Here is a 22,458-nt window from a genome sequence, read left to right as displayed (position 1 = left end):
CTGACACAGTGATTGCAACAATGGGCTGAAGCATAAAAACAATTGTGAGGGTGGCACAGGCCCGGGCGGTGTTTCGTTCTGTTGAACATAGGGTCGCTATGAGTTGGAACCAACCTGATGGCACCTAACAACAACAGCAAGGTTATATTAGGTATATTTTTGCTGAAACTTGCTTTGCTCATATGAATACTGTTGCCATTTTTTAGGGTCAATAGACGTGCCTGTAGTTCAGCTTTCATATGACTACACATTATTCCATACAGTGGAGGTATCACACCTTATCCAATCATCTCCCACTGTAGGCATTCAAGTTCTTCCTAGTTTTTGCCATTACAAGCATGGCTATAACAAATAACTTTGTACACATGCCTTGACGTATTGGTGCTTTTCTTTCTACAGGACAGATACCTGCAAAGGAGATTGCTGGGTCAAAGGTTAAGAGCATATCTTTTCTTTTGATTAAAAAAAAATTATATTATAAAGGCTCTATTTTACCTGGGAATAAGCTTGACTTATACGAGGAAAACTTTAAAACACAAATGCAATGAAATGGACTGTTCTTATAGAGGGAAACTCACATCTTGACTATGGCAATCCATCTTTGTTATATTAATTAGATGTAATTAGTATAATTATGTATTTATTATATACAATTATATTCCCAAATTAATTATATTTTCTAATTAATTACATATAATTACATTTCCATATTTAATATTAAATATAATTACAGTCACACGCCACATAACATGCATTCAGGCAACGTCCGACAGCATACAGGTCCATGGTCCCATAAGGTTATAATAAAAAAAAAACTTATTTTTTTTTTTTTAGAGTTTAGAAATTCTGATCGGAGAACTCGAAGTAGCGGACATAACCGGAGGTAGCAAACGCAGGAGGTGTTAGCCTGCAACACATGTATTTCATGTCTCTTCTATACAAGGTACGTGAGGCATATAATGGTACAGTACATATATAACCTCTAATACATATGTCTTGATAGTCATAATAAAAGTCTATGTGACTGGCTTATGTATGCACTGTACTTTTTACCCTTATTTTAATGTGAACTTTCCCTACTTACAAATAAAAAGTTTGCTGTTATCACAGTGTATGCTTGGACTTGTAGACAGCAGCATTCAATCTTGTGTATCACGTGCCTCTTGAATGTTGTAGTATAGTCTGTCTGTTTAGTTTTCTTTTCAGAAATCTTACTGTTAAGTTTATCGTGGCTCCCAAACATAGCATGAAGGTGGAAAATCAGTGAATGCTATCTCTCAAGATACAGGCATGTTTGCACAACGTCCAAATCACATGATGTCCTATTTCACAGAACGTATCGTGGACGTTAAGTGACATATGGCTGTATATATAAATATAATGTATTAAAATACTACAATTTATTTTTTAACCAGACAAGCTAATTCTAAAGTTCATGTGAAAAAAAACACAAGCAGGGAGTCCAGTAAACTATGAAAAAGAGCAATGAGGGAATAGTATTCCTACTGGCTATTTGAATAGAATTCAAAATTTTAATAATTATAGCTAAGGGTGGGTTATCCAATAGGTAAGGTAAGCACAGTGCTTTCTTTGCTTACCAGATCATCTGTAGTGACCAATTTAACATTTTTGCACCACATCAAAGATTCTGCTTCTAGGTATGGTGGGCATCTATCTCTCTCCCAACCCCTCAGCACCTTCCTACAGAATCAAAGCCTCTTCAAATTTATAGTCCCTGACAGGGGTGGATAACCCAGTAAGCAAGGTGAGCATGGGTTTACTGGTGAAACTCATGTGAAATTGTTCACTACAGATGAGTAAGTAAGCACAAGTAAGCCTGTGCTTACCTTGCTTACAGGGTCATACCACCCGTGATTAAAACAATATGGTACTGACATATAAACAGACAGACAAAATTGAGAACAAAGCAGGAAGTCCCAAAGGAAAACCTAATTCATATGGGAATCTAGTATATGATAGAGTAGGCATCACAAATTAGTAGGGAAAAGGTGGCCTTGGTAATAAATGGTATTGAGCCAATAACCTAACCAAAGAAATAGCTGATTCCCACTCATGGCAAACCCATGTATTACAGAGTAGAACTGCTCCACAGGGTTTCCTTGGCTGAAATCTTTATGGAAGCAGATCACCAGGCCTTTTTTCTATGGTGTTGCTAGGTGGGTTCAAACCACCAGGCTTTCAGTTAGTACCTTGATCAGGGACCTCAGCCATCTGGTGGCACAATGGCTAAGCGCTCAGCTGCTAACCAAAAGGTTGGCGGTTTGAATCCACTAGTGGCGCCACAGGAGAAAGACCTGGCAATCTGCTTCTTTGAAGATTACAGCTTAGAAAACCCTATGGGTAGTTCTGCTGTCACATGGGGTTGCTACAAGTCCAAACTGACTCGACAGCACCAAAACAATAACATATCAGGCTAAGGTCTAAATAGATCCTCGCTGACCCATTTAATATTTTTAATCTTAAATTCCACTTTATCTGATATTAGCATCGCCCCTCCTACTTTATTTCATTTGAGATTATCTAGTATATTTCTTCTCATCCCTTTATTTTCTACCTTTTCAAAAAATCATTGTAAGTGTACTCTTGTAAATATATTTTGTTTTATAAATTTACTCTGACAGTTTTTGTTTCTTGGTGTTATACTGATATTCTTGATTTTATTCCTACCAATCTTATTTTATGCCTGCTCTTCACTTTATTTTTTTACTATTTATTTTCTCTTCTTTTTTCTTTTTCTCATTTTTCTGGCTTAGTCAAGTAAGTGGCCACCATTGAACTGGTAGAAGAATTAAGAAAATAACCAGAAGAGAACTCTTAAGGCAATGCAATTAAAAATTAAAACATGAAAAAGTTTATGGAATAAAAAAAAGTACAAATTTACATTTTAAACATCTATTGACTATTGAAAGGTAGGATGATTACTGTGGAAAACCATATTCATGGCTCAGAAGATCAAAGAACAGAAACAGCTCACACAACAAGAAACAAATATAAAGACAAAGAATATCCCACAATTCTTTCCGGTGTACCACTTGGGAATATGCCTGTCCTCTCAGCTTTTGCCTGTATCCTTAACATGTCTGAGCTCAATGAAAGGTTCCCAACATGGCCACACTGGATTCTTTAAGTGCCTCTGTCTTTTCTTTGCCCCTGGGAATATCCAGGATTGTATGCAGAAGTACTTCACAAATTCCTCTGCATATTTAGCTACGCTTCCTAAAGTTAGGACAGGGTTGCGTTTCCTAATCCCTACAGTAGTAATAAATTTTGCTGTCTATGTTGGGCCTCAAAAGTGGGAAAGAAGAGGAAAGACATGGGGCAAGAAGCCAAGTTATAACTGCTACCTCCAAGAAAAGCACCGGAAGAGGATAAGCCATGGAAACAGACCCAGAGCATGAGCCTGACTTTACCAAACACTGCTTCCTTGGAAGCCGTTATAGGTCCTCAAATTACATGTTCCTTTTGGGAGATAGTGAAGTATAATGAGTATAATGAAAACAGCCTTAAAATTAGAATCAGCCCTACCTGCCTCCTACTGGCCTGTAAGACCTCAGGGAAGTCACTTTTGCTCACGTTTTTTTCAATCTGTTGAGGTGGGTTGTATTATTACTCCCAAGTATTTACTGCTGTTCTTCTGAGAGGATTATTATACATCCACACCCTATTGTCATCAGTTTTGGTCACAAGGCTTGCTTTAGTCTATGAAACACGAACAGCATTGATGTATTTTAGTTCTGGGCAGAAGGTTTAAGAGCCATCAGGCTTCACAAGGGCCAACAATGTTCCAGATAAACCAAGTCAACCAAACTAATTGCCCTTGAGTTGATTCTGACTCATGGAGACCCAATGTGTGTCAGAGTAGAACCGTGCTCCACAGGGTTTTCAATGATTTTTCTGAAGTAGATCACCAGGCCCTTCTTTCGAGGCAACTCTGGGTGGATTCAGACCACCAAACTTTTGGTTAGTAGCTGAACACATTAACCATTTGCACTACCCAGGGACTCTGTGATAAAGTCTGCTTTTTAGGCCTGGGTCCTGGAGTGAAGAAGACTCACAGCCACAGCTGAGTATGGAATATGGGTGAGAAGTAAGCCGTTGTTGTGGTATACCACTGACACTGTGGAGTCACATGCTATATTGCAGTATAACCTGACCCCTCCTGACTGCCATGACTGGAAAACAAGTGAGTTACAATTCTGTGATCTCGAAGGTACCCTCCTGCTCTAAAAATGCTGTGATCCTTATCAAGGTCTCAATCCTTTTCACATCATTAATCAGTCCTTCCTTGAGTGTCAGAATTAAACCTTGATTTGGATGCTCTGGAGCCCTGGTGGCACAGTGATTAAGAGCTTGGCTGCTAACCAAAAGGTTGGCAGTTCAAATCTACCAGCTGCTCCTTGGAAACCCTCTGGGGCAGTTCTTCTCTGTCCTATAGGGTTGCTATGAGCTGGAATTTACTCAACAGCAATGAGTTTGGTTTTGTTGTTGTTTTTTTTTCATGACTGCTCTGGCTCATGGACTATTTTGTTCCCTTAAAGATAGAAAGAACAAAGGATAAGAAAGGGGGGTGCGGGGGGAAGAGGTTTTAGGGAACAGACTGGGGCCCTGAGTATCCCTGGGTATTTTTCCTCTTATCCTGATCCAGGTAGCCAAGGAAGATGCTGATAGGGAAAGAAGGAAGTTGTCTAGTCTAGAATTTATACTTTGAGGAGATGGCTGTTTGGTTGAGTTTAGAGAAGATACTGATGCCAACATTATGGAAGGAGAAATATTCTAGCTTCTCCAGAAATTGCAGGCCATGTGCTCAGGAGACAGAGATGAGATAAAATTAATACACAGCTTGTTTTCTCTTGGCCAGAGCAGTGGTCTGCTGTGGACTGGGATCCTGCAGAGAGAGAGAGAGAAATTTATCTCAAGGTAATGGCTCACATGATTGTGGAGGCTGGAAAGTCCTAAATCTGTGGGTCAGGCGTCAGGCTGGAGGCTTCTCCTAACTCATATGGTTGCAGGAGCCAACCCACAATCGGCAGGTCAGATAGTAGGCTGTTGTCTCACAGCGCTGCAGAAGCTGACAAATCCCAGAAATAGCAGGTCAGACGATAGTCTCAAGTCCTAAGAACCAAAGGTCAGATGATGACAAGCTGGATGCAGGATCCAGAGCCAGAGCAAGCTTTGCCAGAGCATCCATGTATGTTGGATGTAGGTCACACCCTCAAGGAAACTCCCCCTATGTAAGAGCATGCCTTGAGTAAGGCTGTGACTTGAGTCACACCTTTTAGTAAAGGTGTGGCTCAAGATATACCCAACACTAATCCTGCCTCATTAACATATAAAGGTTTAAGATTTACAACACATAAAATGCAGAACAATTACATCAAATCACAAAATGGAGGAAAATTTCACAATACGGGGAATCATGGCCTAGTGGAATTGACCCATAACATTAACCATCACAGGAGACTTACCAGAAATCACATAAAATTGTTTTCGTTTATTTCCAACTGGCCAGAACTTAGTGGCATAACCATACCTAGCTGCAAGGAAGGCAGGAAAATAATCATTTAGTTTATATGCCCAGCTAAAAATTGGGGTTCTGTTAACTAAGGTGGAAGAGGGGAAAGGATGATGCTGCAGAGGGAGCTGAGACTTTGAAGCTTTGAATTCCTCTCTATTTTAACTGGAGCAACTCACTTTTGTCTGCTTAAATAACCCAATCCCATTGCTTTCAAATTGATTCTGACTCATAAATGTTTGGATCCAATATAAGATTTGAACACAATAATTCTATACTAGAAAAGAAGAGGGATCAAAACCACTGGGCCAAAGCAAAGTGTCCCCTTAGAATATTAACTGACCAGTGAATAGCAATAACTGCCAAAGTGCCTCCAATCCTTCGCTGGTCTGTGGCTGGAGCCAGGGAGGAGGCAGGACTCAGGCATTCCTGACATCCATCCCTGGGCTGCCTTGAGAACATGCTGCAAAAGAGGACTTGAGTTCAAGCCAGAGGTTAGTTACAGTGAGGTGAGTCCAAATCTTTCATCCTCACGTAAAAGTCCAGAGTAAGACTTTAGATTGGTGGTGGCTCTGCTCCACGCAGTGGCATCCATTGGCCAGTGTGAGGTCTTAATGGAGCGAGTATTTTTTCTAAATGTTGTATTACTGAAGATTTCAAAAACACACAAAAGTAGAAGGAATGGTATTATGAACTGTTTTCAGAGAAATTTAGACTTTATCCTTGCTCCTCCATCCTATTTTCTTCACCTCTCCTTAGAGGTAACCATTAAAAAAATTTTTTTTTGGTGTGTGTGTATATGTGTGTGTGCTTGTATTTGTGTTCCTCTCCCTTTCTTGGGTAAATGGCATTATACAAACATACTTTTCTCTACCTTACTTATTCCACTTAACAGTTTATTCTGGTGGTTGCTTCAAAGCCATGTATAGCAATATCCCTCATCCCTTCCAGCAGCTGCGTGGTACTCAGTTGTATGAATGGACCATAGTTTATTCAACCAGTCCCCAAGTGATGAGCATTTGCGTTGTTTCTAGCCTTTTTCTATTATGAAGAGTGCTGCAACAAATAGAGAGCCTTGTGCGTACATCTTTTGTATTTTTGCCATTGTGGTATTGGGATAGATTGCTAGAAGTGGGATTACTGGGCCAAAGGGTAATTGCATATATAATTTTACCAGATATTTCCAATATCTAGTAAGTTAGTAAGTAGACAGAGGTTATACCTCACTAGGGGTTATACCATTTTGCCTTCCTGCCAGAAATATATGAATGTACCTGGAACAAACATACTGTTCCAATTTTATGTTTTACAGATGAAAAAACAGAAGTGCAAGGATATTAAATAACTTGCTAGTAAGTAGTCGAGATGGAACTTGGACTCAGCCAAAAAATGCTTCCCTGGCAGATAACAGGACACATGGCTGTGGCCTGTGAGGACCTTATCAGAGGGGACCTTACCTTGCCATACCCAGCCTCCAGGCCTCCTGGGCACTGCCTCAGCCTGTCTTCAGCAATGACATTCCCCTTAGGGGAGCTCTACGTGTCTCCTACCTCTGGGGCTGCACCTCAGGGGCTTCTCAGGAGAAGGTGTCATCCCATAAGGTCACCCTGTGTCAGAAGGACTTTTCTCCCTGTCCCTTGTGAGTCACCACTTAGCAGGTTGGGAGATAATGTTCCTTCCTCCCCTAATTAGAGCATCTATTTTCATGCTAAAATGTGACAGAGGCATGAAAAGGAGGGACGAATATGCCTGGTTATCAACTGCTTCTCTGGAGACAGGGTCATCTGAGGGACCACTTAAAATTTTTAGTTTTATAATAAAATGACTCAGCATCACTCACAATGCTTTGAGAGAGATCAGCTTATAGCCATCAAGGTGAAGGCAAAAGGAAGGATGGCAAGTGCCAGGCCTCTCACATTCTTCATACCACATAACCTTCACAAAACCCTGTGATGTAGTATTATCACCTCCTTTTTACAGGTGAGAAAACTGAGGCTCAGAGAGGGTGAGTTGCCAAAACTCAGCTAGCAAATGGCAGTGGTTGCTCAAAGCCAGCTTGTCTGGCACAAAGGCCTGTGTCTTTTCCAACCCATTCATTTTCTTTCCAGTGGAAGACATCCAGGCTATACACAGGAAAAGTTTCAGGATGGCTGCATTCAGGGATCACAGTTCCCCTTCTTTGGATAACTTTCAGTAGCCTTCCTCTGGGTCCACTCACCTTCCTGGCCCACTTACACCGTCTCCCTAGGAAATGATGGTGAGGCCCATGGCTGTCATCAGTTGGATTGTGTTCAGCTGCAAGTAACAGCGATCTCAACCCAAATTGTTTAAGCACCTGAACAAATTTCTTGTCTCACAAAACTATGAGGTAGGGTTAGCTTCAGTGACTCTATGCAGAATTTTATTAAAAAATGTCACTCTCTATTTTTTTATGGCTTAAGGGGACTTCTAAGTCAATTGGCATAATAAACTCTATTATGATAACACTCTGCATCCCACTTAGAAGTGTGGCATCTGGGGTCTTAAATGCTAACAAGCAGCCATCTAAGATGCATCAAGTGGTCTCAACCCATCTGGATCAAAGGAGAATGAAGAACACCAAGGTCACACAATAACTATGAGCCCGAGACAGAAAGGGCCACATGAACCAGAGACTTACATCATCCTGAGACCAGAAGAACTAGATGGTGCCCAGCCACAACTGATGACTGCCCTGACAGGGAACAAAACAGAGAACTCCTGAGGGAGCAGGAGAACAGTGGGATGCAGACCCCAAATTCTCATAAAAAGACCAGACTTAATGGTCTGACTGAGACTAGAAGAATCCCGGTGGTCACGGTCCCCAAACCTTCTGTTGGCCCAGGACAGGAACCATTCCTGAAGACTACTCATCAGACATGGAAGAGACTGGGCAATGGGCTGGAGAGAGATGCTGATAAAGAGTGAGCTACTTGTATCAGGAGGACACTTGAGACTGTATTGGCATCTCCTGTCTGGAGGGGAGTTGGGAGGGTAGAGAGGGTTAGAAACTGGCAAAATGGTCACGAAAGGAGAGATTGGAAGAAGGGAGCGGGCTGACTCATTAGGGGGAGAGTAAATGGGAGTATGTAGTAAGGTGTATATAAGCTTACATGTGACAGACTGACTTGATTTGTAAACTTTCACTTAAAGCACAATAAAAATTATTAAAAAAAAACACAATTAAAAAAAAATGTCACTCCGCTTTATCGCCTGTTGTGTTAATCTTATTGTAATCCTGGCTCCTTGTCATGATCGCAAGAGGGCTGCCAACAGCTTCCAGGACTATGTGATTCTTCATGTTCAGGGAGAGAGAAGAGAGCTCTTCCAGAGTGCTCTTGAAAGAACCAGAAAACTTGTCTTCTTTGATTTCATTGTCTCAGATGGGGTCAAATGCCCACTCCAAAACCAGCTGAACTTCAGCACCGGAGGATGGGATGTGTTGATTGGCTTAGACTTGAGCTCCATGTCCCACTCCAACTGCAGGGCAGAGTCATTTCCCACCAAAGCACATGGGCGATATGGACACAGGACTAGATGGTATCTCCTAGGGAGAGAGTGTAGGTGGACCAGGAGGGTGGGTGAACCTGGAGGAAGGCTACTGTGTTTCCCAAAGAAGGAGGCCTGAATGCAGCCATTCTGAGGGTTTTCCTTGAAAAGTGAATGTGCTGGAAAACAAACAAGTCTTTGTGCCAGCCAGGCTAGCTTTGAGCAGCCACTGCCATTTGCCTGCTGTGTAAGTTTAGCAACTCATGTAGACTCCCTGAGCCTTAGTTTCCCTTTCCTGTAAAAAGGAGGTAATAATACCCACACTGTGGGGTTGTGTGAAGGTAAAACTCTGTCTTAAATGGTGTTAGAGAAGTAGCATCTTAGAACTAAAATATGAAGTATTGTTATAACAACTAACATCTGTACAGCATGCTACTACAGGTTGCAAAGTGTTAATTGCATATTATCTCAATTATTCATCACAACAAATCTGGTGTCATTATTATTACGTCACCTAACAGTCTAGGGAACTGAGGCTTACCAAAAAAAAAAAAAAAAACAAACCTCCTTGGTTGAGTCAATTCTGATTCATAGTGACCCTATAGGATGGAGTAGAATTGCCCCATAGGGTTTCCAATGAGTGGCTGTTGGATTCTAACAGCCAACTTTTTGGCTAGCGGCCAAGCTCTTAAACACTGTGCCCCCAGGGCTCCAACCAAGTCTTAGAGGGGACCCTAAAGCTGGGTTTTGAACCAGTCCTGTCTGGTTCAAAGCTCTGGTGAGAATTCACATTTCTAACAAGTTCCCTGCTGATAATTTGCATTTCCACCACAGATATACTGAATCAGAATCTACGTTTCAACGAGATCTCTAGGTGATTCTTACGTATAACTTCTTGAGAACTTGTTAGAAATGCAAGTTCTCAGCAGGAGGATCAAACCAGAATGAACCAGCTCGAAACCCTGCCTTAAAGATGATCTAGACCAGGGCTAGCAAACACTTGACCCTCTTATTTGCACACAGGTAGACATCATTAATCAATCACTGCACTCTTTCCCATTTAACTCAGTATGAGCTTCAGAATGCTCAACGTTGTGGCCCAGGTAGCCACTAAAAAAAAAAAAAACTGATCCATTAACTGATCAGACTGACGCACAGGACACAAAGCATTTCCCAAATGGGTAGTCTGTGTCCCTCATTTTGCATGTGTGGAAACTGAGGCCTAGAGATGCCACCCAGTGAGTTAGTGGCAAAACCAGGGCTAGAACCCTGGATTCCTGGTTCATGCTTAGGGGTCTTTCCACTGGCCCCTGTACATACCACATTGCCATCAGGTTGATTCCGACTCATAGCGACATACCTACCTCTGCACTTGGAGTCTGATATAACCGGGCATCAGAATTTTTGAAGATCCCCAGGAGATTTTAATGCATAGCCAAGGTTAAAAACTACTGACTTTTTTTCCACTATAATCATGCTGGGCATATTTTCTGATGTTCGTGGACTGTGGTCATGTGTTAAATGTACTGGTTTCCAGGCCTCTCTCCTGGAAAATGTGATTCAGAGGGCTGGACTGGGGCCCCAGGAATCTGCATTTTAACAACCATCCCAGGTGGCTGTCATCATCAGGGAAGCTGGACCATACAGTCTAAACACGCTCAGCTGGGACACTCTTTGAAAACCCAAGAATGAGGCCCATCACCTACTGAGTGTCAGGAGGGGAGGGACGATCTGGGCTTTGTCTCTTTAAACAGCTGCAGAGACTTCTGTCCATTTACCAAGCAGCCGCCTTTTCAAGTCTCTCGTCTAGATTATTACATAATCCATTTTGAGAATTTATAAGAATAATATCATCTTCATGCCTGGCTTATGTAGAAAAAGGGACAGCAAGGAGAGAGATAAAGTGGAATACAGAGAGAAGGATGAAATGAAAATTATTTGTCTATTTTAGACAAGCAATTTTCTCTAATGTTCTGTTCTCTGGTTTTGTTGTCCTTCTGAGAGCTCAAGGACATTTTAAGTTGGAGCAGAATACGGGGGTTGTTCTGGGGGGAGATAATTAGCCTTGGGGGGCTGGACATGTGGGTAGGAATTGCTGGAAGCGGGGTCAGGAGACCCCATCCCAGCCCAGGGAGGGGTGGCAAAAACTACAGTGCTGAGGTTTCACCATTTGTCAGACACCAAGCTAGATTCTTTTGACCCCCATGAAGATCCTGCAAAGCTCCAGTTTACAGATGAGTAAACTGAGGCCAAAAGAAATTACAATGTCAGGCTTAAGCCAATGGGGGGCCATGGTGGTTCAGTGGTAGAATTCTCCCCTTCCATGCAGGAGACCCAGGTTCATTCCAGCCAATGCACCTTGCGCACAGCCACCACCCGTCTGTCAGTGAAGGCTTGCTTGTTGCTATGACGCTGAACAGGTTTCAGACTAAGATGAACTGGGAAGAAAGGCCTGGCAATCTGCTTCTGAAAGTAAGCCAGTGAAAACCCTATGGATTACAATGGTCCAATCCACAACTGATCATGGGTATGGCGCAGGGCTGGGCCATAGATCGTCTTTAAGGCAGGGCTTCCAGCGGGTTTGTTCTGGCTTGATCCCCTGCTGAGGGTCTGAATTTCTAACAAGTTCCCAGGAAGTTATACATAAGAATCACCTGGGGATCTTGTTGAAATGGAGATTCTGATTCAGTACATCTGGGGTGGAAATGCAAAATAATCTTGGCCGCACATTAGAATCTCCTCGTTGTGCTTGGGAGCCCAATGAGCCGGAGCGGGGGTGGGGGACTGACACAACAGCAGTTAACAATAAGGCTTAATCAGCTTAATCTAGGAATTTCTCATCCTAGAAGGTAAAAGCAGCATTCCCCAAACTACCAGGAAGAACCAGGTGCACCAGAACGAAGGGGTAAGATTGTGCTTGGCACTTATAAATGGAAACTAGAGTCATTTTTCTCAATCATACATATTAATAGAGAGAAATAGCCCAGAAAATTACAAATAGCAGGTTCACCACCTAAATTTCTTTATCCTCGGACTAATGCTAAAGTGGGTGGCAAATTCATAGCCTGAAAGAAATCGCCCTGGAATTAAAAGTAGGCCACAAAAAAGCACCAAAAGCCTTAAAAATGCACACGGCCTCTGACCTCACAATTTTACCTCCAGGAATTTATCCTTCCAAAATAGCTGGGTAAGTGGGCAAAGAAGTATTTAAAAAGCAACATTGCTTATAGTTTTTAAAAACTGCAAACATAATTGTCCAACAATCAACTTAATAAAGTCTAGAACATTCACATAGATAAATATCATATAACCATGAACAATGGTGGTATAGACCTATATCAGGTGACATGGAAAGCAGGTTATTATACACTTGTTAAGTAAGAAAAGTCTGTATTGGAGTAGCCTGTATGATATGACAGCAGTCTTGTTAAAAACAAGTAAATCATATTTCAGTAGCGATATAGGATATGTATTTTTCCAGCAGTGTTATATAGATTATATGTGTGAACGTTCATGTATGTGTGTATATAGATACAGACATATATATGGAGCCCTGGTGGCACAGTGGTTAAGAGCTAGGGCTGCTAACCAAAAGGTGGGCAGTTCAAATCTACCAGCTGCTCCTCGGAAACCCTATGAGGTACTTCTACTCTGTCCTACAGGGTTGCTATGAGTCAACGGCAGCGGGGGCACAGTGGCTACAACAACAGGCTCAAGCAAAGATTGTGAGGATGGCGTGGAACGGGGCAGTGTTTTCGTTCTGTTGTACATAGGGTCGCTATGAGTCGATACTGACTGGATGGCACCTAACAACATCAAACACACACATACGCATACATATATGTAATATATTATATATTCAGATATTTGAGAGGGATCAGTCCCTGGAGAAGGTTATCATGCTTGGTAAAGTAAAGGGTCAGTGAAAAAGAGGAAGACCCCCAACCAGACGGATTGACACAATTACAGCAACAATGGGCTCAAGCATAACAGCGATTGTGAGGATGGCGCAGGACCAGGCAATGTTTAGTTGTGTTGTACATAGGGTCACTATCAGTTGGAACCGACTGGATGGCACCTAACACCACCTAGCAAAAACAACATAGTGGGATTAGAGATCATTTTTATCTGCTGCTTTTTTTGCTTAACTGTTTTTTTTCCCCCTCTAATTTTTTTTTCCAGGGAACATGCTTCACTTGTGTAATTAGATGAAAGTTTAAACAGACTTTCAAAGGAAAGTGCTCCCACGATCCTGCATGACTGACTGTTGTCAGTGGTTTCTCCAGAAATAAACTGCTGAGCTGGACCCCCGGGGAGGGGACTTGCTAATGCCACTGATGAAAGGGAGGCAAAGACAAACCCAGGGGAGGGGCAAGAAGCTGGGGGCACCTATATGCAGGGCTCCAGGCCAGAACAGGAGCAGGAAGGTGCAGAGGGCTCTAGGGTAAATCAACCGCGAAAGCACCTCACAGATACACCTACTTCCTGGCTTACCGACAAGTAGGCAGAGTGTGTTGTACACCGTGGGCTGGTCCCTGGGGGGTGCATATGGCCTGTGGAGCTCGGTGTCTGCCCACCCCTGCTCCCATCATCTGTCTGTGTGGGTCAACTTGTTTATGTGGGAGCTGAGACATCTTTTGGAAAGAAATATATAAACCCTGACCCATACCCATGGCTGGGATCACTCATACTGAGGGTGTCTGGCCACCTTGGAAAGAGTGGGGTGGAGGGAGAATAGGGAAGGGGAATCAGGAAGGATTCATGATGGGGGGTCTCCTGCACAAGGAGCCCTACCGGAAATGGACCTGGGTTGTCAGAGAGGGTGGTCCTGTGCATAGACTGGCCGCCAGCTCTTACTTGGGGTTGGGTCTGTGCTCAGGGAGAGTGTGGATGACACTCAGGACCCAAGAGACAGCCAAACTGCCATGCTGCTTAACAACTGCAAATGTTCGTTGCTGGGGTGAGGAGGCAGAGACCTCCAGACTTGAGGGGGCCCCTTGAGAAGCCATGTTTCAGAGTCTCCTAGAAAGTGGGAGCATCACACTGGAAGAAGCAAGGAGGCCAGGCAGGGTGGCTGGGGTGAGTGACCAGTGGCAGTCTAGCCTAACCAGTATTAGTTTCCCATTGCTGCTGTAACAAGCTACTACCACAAACCGAGTAGCTTAAAACAACCAGTCTTGGAGGTCAGAATCCTAAAACCAAGGTGTTGGCAGGGCGGCATTCCTTCTGAAAGCTCTAGGGAAGGATCCACTTCCTTGTCTTTTCCATCTTCTAAAGGCCACCTGCATGCCTTGGCTCATTGCTGCTTCCTTGTATCAATCACCCTGACCTCTGTCTTCTCTCCTTTGCTTCCGTCATCACACCACCTTCTCTCACTCTGACCCTACTGCCTTCCTCTTACAAGGACCCTTGTGATTACATTGGGCCCACCCGGATAACCCAGGATAATCTCCCCATCTCAAGATCCTTAACTTAATCACATCTGCAAAGACCCTTTTGCTATGTAAAGTAACATAGTCTTGAGGTTCTTGGGGATCAGGATGAGGACATCTTTGGGGAGCCATTATTCAGCCAACCATGTAACCCAAGAAGACAGGCAGGACATCCCCTTGGGGGCTCTCAGAACTTCTGGGAGTACAAGCAGGGGCTTGAGTGTTCACTCAAATCTGCAGGTTGGTGAAGTTTAGGGATGCTTAGGGTTCAATAAAAATGGGGAAATGGAGGCCCAAGGGGAACTAGGGATTTGTCCAAGGTTGCAGGGCTTGTTCTCCAGCTCCAAATCCAGTCTTCTCTCAATGTTGCCTGGCTGTTTAACTCAACTGACTTTAGCCACAAAAAAAAAAAAGGGGGGGGGGGTAGGCATGGAGATTGTTGTTGCTTGTTGTTGTTGCTGTTTAAAGCAGAGAATAAATTCTACCATATTATTTGGGGGGTGACGGGTTGCTTTGCAAGGGAAAGGAAGACCCAGAACCTCCTGGGTATAATTGGCTGGCTGGGGCTTGCTGGACCTCTGGACTCTGAAAATTGTTCCCTCACTAGGGCTTTCCATGAAGCCCTGTTATGGATTGAACTGTGTCCCCCCAAAATATGTCAACTTGGCTGGGCCATGATTCCCAGTACTGTGAGGTTGTCCTCCATTTTGTGATCTGAAGTGATTATCCTATGTGTTATAAATCCTAACCTCTGTGATGTTAATGAGGCAGGATTAGAGGCAGTTATGTTAATGAGACAGGACACAATCTAGAGGACTAGGTTGTACCTTGAGGCAATCTCTTCCAGATACAGAAGGGAGGAGTGAACAGAGAGGAGTGCAACCTCATACCACCAAGAAAGAAGAATTAGGAGTGGAGCGCATCCTTTGGACTCGGGGTTCCCGCACTGAGAAGCTCCTAGACCAGGAGATTGATGACAAGGACCTCACCCCCAGAAGTGACAGAGAGAGAAAGCCCTCTCCTGGAGCTGGTGCCCTGAATTCAGACTTCTAGGCTCCTAAACTGTGAGAGAACAAATTTCTGTTTGTTAAAGCCATCCACTTGTGGTATTTCTGTTATAACAGCACTAGATAACCAAGACAAACCCTAAACACCGCTGAGAGGGTGAAAGGAGGCCAGATGCTTCCAGCCGCTGACGCAAAGAGAGATGGCGAACAGTCACTTCCTCCAAGGCTGCCTGGCAGCTGTTGGTCCTCCTTCAGCAGTAATGTTAAGTGGTCATTCAAAACTGCAGCTTGGTGAAGTTTAGGGATGCTTAGTGTTCAATACAAATGGGGAAATGGAAGCCCAAGAGGAACTAGGGGTTTGTCCAAGGTTGTAGGGCTGCAGCTCCAAACCCAGTCATTTCTCCATGTTGCCTGCCTGTTTAACTCAACTGACTTTAGCTAAAAAAAAAAAAAAAAAATGGGTGGGGGGTGGGTGGACATGGAGTTGTATTGCTGTTGTTCAGCTATTTTCAGAAGGAGGAAGCTCTTCCTCTCGTTTTGGATTTGAATTATGGGCTGCTAACTGAAAGGCTGGCGGTTCAAACCCACTAGCTGTTCTGTGGCAGAAAGATGTGACAATCTGCTTCCGTAAAGGTTGCAGCCTTGGAAACCCTATGGAGCAGTTCTACTCTGTCCTAAGGGGTCACTAGGAGTCGGAATCGACTCAATGGCAATAGGTTAACCAAAATGTGGGCAGTTTGAATACACCCAGAGGTGCCTCAGAAGAAAGGCCTGGCAATCTAAGTCACTGAAAACCCTCTGGAGCACAGTTCTACTCTGACACAACGGGGCCACCATGAATCAGAATTAACACTAGGGCAACTGGTTTTCTCAACTGGTTTTCCGGAGGTAAAGGAAAAGCACTTGGTACTTGCTCAGTAAGAAGAAATTTCTGTCTAGGTCTTTGACCTTCAGGAAGATCCATATGTGTGCATGCCTGGGTAGTGAGTGGAAGTAGGGAAGCAGAACTATATGATTCAGGTATTTTTTTCTTTCTGCTCTCAAGTCAGCCAGTTTCTCACTATATTTTTCAGAAAGAGCCACTGATGTGAGTTCTAGTCCTGCCCCTGGTTCTCACTCAGGATATGACTCTGGGTAGGTTACTTGACTTCTCTGGGCCTCAGTTTGCCTAGCTGTAAATCAAGGGGTCAGACTGGACAGTTTCCAAGGAGCCTTCTAGGATTTGTCCAGCTCATGCTTGAATATTTCTGACAACCTCCCCACTGGTCTCCCCACTTCCTTCCTGTAGGGCTGGGGTCTCAAACCCACTAGAATCAGCCCCCCCCAACCCAGTGAAACTGTAAACCCCAGGGCCAGGAGCCACATTTGCTTTTGCTCTTCGCTGTACCCTGATGCACAGTGGTCCTGGCCGCACAGCAGGCCAAGCTCCATAAACGCATGGGGAAGGACTTGATGTCTCCAAGGAGGAAGAGGCCATGTGCTCCAGGCATAGTCGGTGTGCACAAGGAGGGGAAGCTGGGCCGAGGCAAGTGCTCATGTGAGGACGACAGACTCCCAGGAAACAGGTTGTTAAGGAAGGAGCCAGCAGCTGGCTACTGAGTTAGATAATGAATACTTGGCTTTCCACCCTGTTTACCTTGTGTTAAGTACACAAAAAATGATGTCATTTTTGCCCCCGTCCAGCTGATGCAGCTAAAGGGGTCTCTCTGGGTCTAGTCTCTGGCCTCATCGGGGGCTCCCTCCCCTCATCACTCTGGTTACCCCAACCTTCATCAGTGTGGGCTGGGCCTGGGGGAGAGTGTTGAGGCCAGTCAATGCCACATCATGAGTCTCCTAGCCACCCACTTTCTCCACTGCCTCCACCCCACGTTCATCCAGGAAGAGATGGACCTCCTGTTCCCAGCTGATCTCCTCCAGCCCATTCACCTCAGCAGTTTCAAAAGGCTCTCTAAATGGCACCCTACTTGAGCCCTTTGACTGGCTCTAGTTGTGCCCTCAGAAGAAAGCTTAGCCTGAGCCCAGGCCCTGGAGATCTGCCTACCTTTCCAGATTCACTGCCCCCACTTCCCTAATACCCCCCCGCCAGAACTCCACTTTAACCCTTCAACCAAATGAAAGTTCTTCCACATTCTCGATGGTTTGTCCCTTCTCCCCAAGTTCTTCACCCTTTGGCTCCCCCTTTCCCTTCACACTGACTAACTCCTACTAAACCTTTAGGACTCACTTCCTCTAGGGAGCCTTTCAGAGCCAACCCCTCCTTCACCCTACCCAACATGATCCCTCTACGTGCACTCATTGTGTCCTGCCTGGAACAGAAGTCATTGACACTCAGAGACTATCAGAGGCTGCAAAATGTGCACGACTCGGGGCCCTTAGGAAGAGGTGTGCCTCTGGGGATGGAAGGAGAGTGGGAACTTTGATTAGGAGGTAGGGGGGCTTCCAGGAGGAGGGAGGAAAAGGGAAGAGCCAGGGACCGAAGGAGAGGCCAGGAGGCCTGGGCAGTGAAGCTCCACTTCCTGTCATTCCCAGTTCCTTCTGAACCCTCCTTCCCTCACTCCCTGCCTGGCTTTGGGACAATTGCCTGAACTCCAGTAAAGCCCTAACAGCTGCTTCAACCTTCATCAGGGAGGAGTGTACACTGGGTCAGTGAGGTTGAGCCAGATAGGACAGAGCATGGTGGGGGGACCTGCCCCTCGGTCAGCTGATGTCCAAGAAAGAGCTCCCACTGGTCCCAGCCACCCTGGAGAATGGTCAGATCTCTGCCCCAGAGAGGAACCGAAGACTGGAGAGGCTGCCTCGTGGATTACAGGGGAAAGAGTGTGGCTTCTCTGGAGCTCTCCCCATGGTGGAGGCAGATTACCATGCCAATGCGGCCCTTGGCTGTTTGCTCTGGACTGGCCCCAGTGGGCTCCATTAGAAGGATCTCCTGTTTGGGAAGCTGGTTCCCCCCAGAAAGACATGGAGACTGAAGGCCTGGTGGTCTAGGCCTGGCTCTGTGAGAGTGAGGATCATACCCCACCCCAGGCAGTATTTCTCCCTGTGTTTTGAATATACAACCTCCGCACAGACCCAACACAGTGGAACCCTTGGACTGGCTGCTGCCAGCTGAGGGAGAGTCTGGAGAGAAGGAGCTTCTGAGAGCCACTTGGGGTGGAGTGGGGTGGAGTTGGGAGGTAGCAGGCTGCACTGAGCACCTCTTCTGTGCCAGACTCTCAGGGAAGTGCAGGGGTTAGGGAAACAAGGCTCCCCCTGCCCTCAAGGGACAGACACAAACACAAAAAACAAGACTCCTTCAATTCAATCACAGATGCCAAGTTCAGCTGAGAACTAGGATCAGCTATGTGGATGTTGCTTCGTTGTTAACAATGACCAGTGTAATCTCCTTTATTCTTCACAGCATACCTGTGGAGGGAGACAGTTTAGCCCACCTTTTTACACCTGAGGAAGCAGAGGGCAGGTAATTTAGGAAGTGGCAATGTGACTGCAAAGCCCATTCTCACAACTGGGCTGGGCCTGGGGGCTGCTCAGGGCTTGTCCTTGGGCTTGTCTTGACCATTCCTCTGAAGAGATGCCCCACACCTTCTGCAGCCTTCTCTCCCCTACTGCTAGATCTTTCCCCATCAATGAATTAGGAAGGACACATTCAGGCTTACCAAAACCAAACCCACTGCTGTCTAGTCAATTCCAACTCATAGCGACCATATAGAACAGAGTAAAAATGCCCCATAGAGTTTCCAAGGAGGGCCTGGTGAATTTGAACTGCCAACCTTTTGGTTAGTGGCCGTAGCCACTACACCACCAGGGTTTTCCAAGTTAGGCTTACCTGAGTTCAAAGCCAAGCAAGTACCTTAGCCACTCTGAACCTTGGTTTTGACTTTTGTTAAATGGGATTACATTGCCTATGTTACAAGGCTCCTGTGAGACTGAGTGAGTCTCAGATCACAGTAGGTGTGCAAGGAAATCTTAGCTTCCTAAGAAGAAACAGCCATCCTGGCCATGGGGCTAGGTGGTAGGTGGGAGCAAGAGACTTTGCCCAGATAAAGCAAGTTGGGACCCTAGTACAGGAGGATGAGGGTGAGTTCTCCGGGGCCAAACCTCAGGATACCAGGCCTCCCGGCACTGCCTTGACCTAACCCCTCTCCCCAACAGGGCCAGGGTGATCGCCGTCCTTCTCCCCCTCCTAGGTCCATGGCAGGCCAGTGTCCTGGCCTATCCATTGTGGAGTGTGGTTCACGCACGCCTAATTTGGAAATCCCCATCTCCCGCAGGTGGGGGTGGGGGCATCAGTGAGGCCTAGTTCATCCTCCATCCTGACTCGCTGGCAGTGGTGGCCACTTCCGCCCACCCGGTGGAGCCAGCAGTTGTGCTGCCTATAAATAGACAAGTGAGATTCCGAGTGGCCCTGTGAATGGTGCTGACATCCTGCCTCCGCCTGACTGAGCCCTGAGTCACAGGCCCCACTGGAGGCCCGCCCGAGTAGACCAGGACTGCACCACCAGCGTGGTCTCAGGGAAGCGTCCAGAGAATCCCTGGGGAGACTGAGTGAAGCTTAGAGAAATACGGCTGGCATTTCCTCCCTGTGAGGCCTGCCAGGGCTCCACGCTCTGGATGGCTCTTGAGTGTGCTGAAAGTGTGCGCGCTTGTGTGTGTGTGCACTGTGTGTACGTATATGTGTGTACTTGTGTGTATGTACACGCATGTGTACGTGCATGCACATGTGCCCTGTGGAGGTGTCTGACTCCAGGAAGTGCAGCATCCTCGACACTTTTCTTCAATGGGTGTGATGAGGGGATTCCCCAGGAGCCTATCTGTTCTCACCACACTCTCTTTCTGGTGTTGCTAATTTAAAAACCAAACCGAACTCACATGGAGATAGACACACCTACGCAGCTCAGAAAATGGAAGAGAAGGTTGGAGAAACAGGCCTGGGCATGGGCAAGATCTAAGACCACTTCAGAAGACCAAGAGGCAGGAACGTGCCACAGGAGACCACTTCTGTGTCATTGTCACCCTGCTCAAGAGTCAGTGGGACCCTGGGCTGGGGTCACATGCCCACCTTTTGGCTTGTGCAAGGTGGAGGGAGCCTAGTAGACTCTGTCTAGCAGGGATGAGGTAATTCTCCCCCCCAAAATCAAAGACTTGTTAGGAAACAAGACTGCAGTTGGTGGCCTAAGCTCAACTAATGTTCGCTGTAAATTCTCAGCTCAACCACCACCCACTCAGAGTTCTGTCCGGCAGGTTCTCCCCACTCGCACCCTAGTATTCATCAATCCCCCCATCCCCAACCCCAGCTGTCTCCTTTATAGCCCAGTCACAATTTAACTTATGGAATATGTTTGCGTTTGCGTTGTTTCTTTCCTTCTCCTCCACTATGTACATCCACTAGATTATACACTCCCTGAGGGCAAGGGTCAGGCTTGTTCACTGCTGTGCACTTGGCAGAGCACCTGACACATACCTGTTAAATGAAGGAATGAATGAACAGCCTGTGCACACAGTCACACACACACACTCACATACAGTTGCACACAAACTCATGTACACACAAAATACACTCTCACTCATATCCGCCTTGCTCACACGCTCACACACAGACTTCTTAAATGATTTGAGAAGCTTGAACAGCCCACTCTGTTGCTGTCATTGCCACCTCTCACTCTCACCTGGGTACTATTAGGGCAAGAAACCCCAGCTGTGGGGTTATAGTCTTTGCAGTTTTGACCACGAGTTCCTCCAGGAGGAATGGGCTCTTCTCACAATTCACGCTGGAAGTCAGTGATTCTCAGTCCAGAGGGGCTGATAGGGAAACCCTCTCCTGATCAAAGGGGAAACAGTCTCTGCTCCATTCGAAATCCTTGCCGGTTCACAAGTTGGAGTCCCACCATGGGGCCACAAGGAACATCTACACTTCTCCAAACACTCGTGCTCTCACGCTTCCATGCCAATGAACGAGCTGATTCTCCCATCTAGAATGCATTCAGTTCTGCTCACCCAGCCCCCATCCCTTGCTCACCTTGCAAACTTCTATTTGCACTTCAAAACCCATCCAAATCTCGGCTCTTTGCAAGCCTGTGAGCCACATTAACACAGTTCCTGCCCCTTCCTCCCCAGATTCGTCCAGAATGCTCAAGAAACACAGATGATAAGAACTGTGGGTTTGGCAAGGCCTTTAGAGACCCGCAGTAGCTTGCAACCAGGTGGTACCGCCCCCCAGGGGTGGCTGGAAATGTATGGGGAAATATGTGGCTGGCACAGTGACAAGGATTGTCACTGGCATTTAGTGGGCAAAGGGCCAGGAATGCTAACAAGAACTGTCCCTCTCCAAAGGCCAGTAGCAACCCACTGACCTTCCGCCTGCTGGATGGGGAACTCAAGGCCAGCAGGGGAAGCATCCTGTCAAGGTCACAGCAAATTGGGCACCAAGGTATTCAGGGCAGAGGCCTAATGAATAGTACCCACTCCCTTGGGGGAGCACTCCTGGGCATGGGGCACTCAGGTCTGGGCCTGGCCCCGGCCACACCACCAGCCCCAGGGACATCATCGGAAATGTGTCTGGGACTACCCCACAGCTTCCACCAGCTGCTGCACCTTCTCCTGCCTGCACAGGTGGCCAGACAGCTTGATGTGGTGAGGATGTGCCTGGAATGTGGAGCCAGTGTCATCAGGGAGGGAAGAGCTGAGCTCGTGGGCTGGGGCCAGAGTTCTACAATTACAGTGTCCAGCTCCATGGGCTCATCCACAAGCAAATAAAGCCACCCCTGTGATCTGAGCGTGGGGGCTAGTGACCACAGCACTCCAGGGCCCAGCCTGGCCATCGGGAGGTGGGGCAGAGCAAGGCCTACTGGTTGCCGTCAAGTTGATTCTGACTCATAGCGATCTATAGGACAAAGTAGAGCTGCCCCATAGGGTTTCCAAGGATGTAATCTTTACGGAAGCAGATTGCCACATCTTTCTTCGTCTAAGTGGCTGGCAGATTTGA

Source organism: Elephas maximus, chromosome 19 (genome assembly GCF_024166365.1).
Source record: "Elephas maximus indicus isolate mEleMax1 chromosome 19, mEleMax1 primary haplotype, whole genome shotgun sequence".
Taxonomy (NCBI): Eukaryota; Metazoa; Chordata; class Mammalia; order Proboscidea; family Elephantidae; genus Elephas; species Elephas maximus.
The sequence above is the reverse complement of the archived record's forward strand: the minus strand, read 5'-3'. Positions refer to the sequence as shown.